The sequence below is a fragment of the Chinchilla lanigera genome, unplaced genomic scaffold, assembly GCF_000276665.1.
Source record: "Chinchilla lanigera isolate Chin_1 unplaced genomic scaffold, ChiLan1.0 scaffold00164, whole genome shotgun sequence".
NCBI lineage: Eukaryota > Metazoa > Chordata > Mammalia > Rodentia > Chinchillidae > Chinchilla > Chinchilla lanigera.
Window position 1 is genome coordinate 1,247,792 of NW_004955565.1, and position 2,809 is coordinate 1,250,600.

The 2,809-nt window shown below is 49.4% G+C and overlaps 1 pseudogene; it reads right to left on the minus strand.

The window, feature by feature from the left end:
- Positions 1-85: 85 nt before the first annotated feature.
- LOC102005852 lies at positions 86-1,531 on the minus strand (annotated as a pseudogene).
- Between the last annotated feature and the right edge of the window lie 1,278 nt (positions 1,532-2,809).

Genomic DNA, 2,809 nt, shown 5'->3' on the forward strand with positions numbered 1-2,809 from the left:
CGCTCACACACAGGACGAGTTTTTAAGGAGGGCCGAGACCGCTGAGCCGCTGCTTAGGTGCTGAGCGGCACAGCTCCCCCCGCAGCTATGCGGTGAATTCGCGGGGAACAGGGGCCGGCAAGCGGGGCTCCTTCCCACTGGGTCGCACAAAGTGCTTCTCTGGGCCGGGCGCGCTGGCGCTTGGGGGAACCCAGGTACCTTCTCGTTGGCCTCCTCTCCTTCTGATCGTTTTCCTTAACCCGTTTCAGGCGGCTGTCTCGACTGAGTGTTTAACGCGCTCCACGCGCACGTGGAACCTCTTGGCAGGTACCTTGCCTCAACTTGCTTGTTGACGGCACCGCCAACAGCGTGCTGGGTAACTCTGTGGACTCTCCCGGTTTTGCCGCGGTAGCGCTGTGTGGCGTTCCTTTCTGCACAGTACACGTTCCCGTGATGTCTGCAGTCTCCCTTTTTGTAGAGTCGCATGTATGCGGCCAAAGGGAGAACCCCGTGTTTTCTGAAAGGCCTAGAGAACATATTCCGGGTTCCCCTCCTCTTTCCCTTTGTCAGTCATTTTGGCAAATTCCTGGAAGAAGGCAGTTCCAGCCAAAAGGCCATAAAAACATTTAATAATTATTTTTTGTAAATATTACAGTATGTTGGGCTGGGGATGTGGCTCAGTGGTAGAGCACTTGCCTTGCATGCACAAGGCCCTGGGTTCGATCCCAGCAACACAATAAATAAATAAATAAATAAATAAATATTACAGTATGTTTACAGCTTCATCATGTTCTTATGAGCATGGGATCAAATATACTCATTTTCATAATTTTTAAGTTTTATTCCCAAGACAGCATTCTAGTGAAGTCTTTGCCTTCACTACTGACCATGACCTTGCTCTCCAGTTTAAGGGGGAATCACTTTTATTGATCTCTTTCGGGTACTGATTATCCAGGTAGTTTCAGGAACTCTGAATTGCTGGATCATTACACATTGTATACATATATGAAAATCCCACACTGCACCCCATAAATATGTACAATGAGTAAAAGATACTAGAGCCAGGCATGGTGACGCACGCCTGTAATCCCACTACTCAGGAGGCTGAGGCAGGATGATCATTGTGAGTTCGAGACCAGCCTGGGCTACAAAGTGAGCTCAAGGCCAGCCTGAACTGCATAGCCAGACCCTGTTTCAAAAAGACAAAAATTAAATTAAATTAAATTAAAATTAAAAAGATATGAGGTTTGTACCAGGTATCTGTTCATTATAAAGAGGAAAATAGTAACTGAGTAGTGGAGAGATCTAGAAGACACCATCTTATATAGTGATCACAGTGCAATGATTAAAATCGAGAAATTCACATTGATATGTTGTTAGTATCTAATTTCAACACCTTATTCAAATTGTACCATTTGCCCCACTTACGTCCTTTTTCTGGCCCAGAATCACATGCTGTCATTAACGATCATGTCCCCCTTAGCCTGGGCCAAATTCTCAATCTTTCTTTGTCTTTCACTACCTTGATGCTTCCAAGAATGTTAGCAGCCATATTCTTGCAGGCTTCTGTGACCACTCATTGCTATGGTTTAGATAAGTGTCCCCCAGAGGCACACATGTCAAAGGTTTGGTCACCAGCCTGTGGCACTGATGGGAGGTAGGGGAGCCTTTAAGGAGAGGGGTCTAGTGGAAGGGAGTGGGGCCATTAGGGACTGCCCTTGAAGGGGACATTGGGTCCCTAGCTCCTTCCATTCCCTCTCTTTGTTTCTCAGACTCCACCCGGTGAGCAGGCCCCCTCTACCACATGCTCCCACCATGATGTTCTACCCTGCCACAGATCCAAATGCAAGAGGACCAAGCAACCATGGACTGAAACCTCTGAAAATATGAGCCCAACTAAACCTTTGCTCCTTTTGAACTGATTTATCTCAGGTAGTTATTACAATAATGGACACATTACTAACACGCCATGCTGTTCTCTCAAGCAAATGTCCTTCCTCCTTGCCCAGCTGGGACCCTGCTCACGTCAGAGCCCAGCTCAAGCACCATTTCCTCTGTGATGCCTTCTCCAGCAGCCCTAAGCACAGGTTCCTCCTGGCTTTGCTGCCACGGGCCCCATCTCTCTATCATGTCCCTGTGTCTTATTTCCAAGCCCCCAGCAAGACAGCTTCAAAGCACAGCACTAGGTAAGCCCTTTATAAATGCTTAGCAGGTAAACGATGACTGATGCTGACAGGAGGGATTCCCTTCCCGCCGCTGCCCCGGACTTGCCTGTGGCTTTGAGCTTGAGCTTTCCCTGCAAGGAATCATAAAGTGAGCAGCTAACGTATGAGCTGGGACTTGGAGGTGTTGGAGAATGGCTGTCGGGAACGGGACCAACCCCACGCCCAGAGACAAACCTCAGCGAGCTCCTGCTCCGCTAAATTCCTTAGATCGTCTCCTCCAATCCTAGCCCCAGGCTAGCCCTGCCCTCCCCGGGGTTCCTGGGCCCTTACCCCCTCTCCAGCCCCTCACCTACGGCCCCTCTGCCCGGCCAGGCACGGCCTCGCCTTCCAAGGCCACCATTGCTCAGAGAGTAGCCAATGCCTTGCGCTGGCCTGAAAGGCCGACGCTTTCCTCACCCTCCTCTAGAAAGTGTTCACACCAGTGTAAGCTGTCCCGGAGGATGGCCAGGCTTTTCCAGAAACTGGGGGCAGGCGCCGAGAGGGCATAACTCAGGTAGAATATGTGGTTACACGCATGACACCCTTGGTTTGATCCCCAGCACCAAAACAAAATTATTTTTACTTTGTCACTTTCCCTTGAACTTAAATTTGGAAAAAGTTCTCCT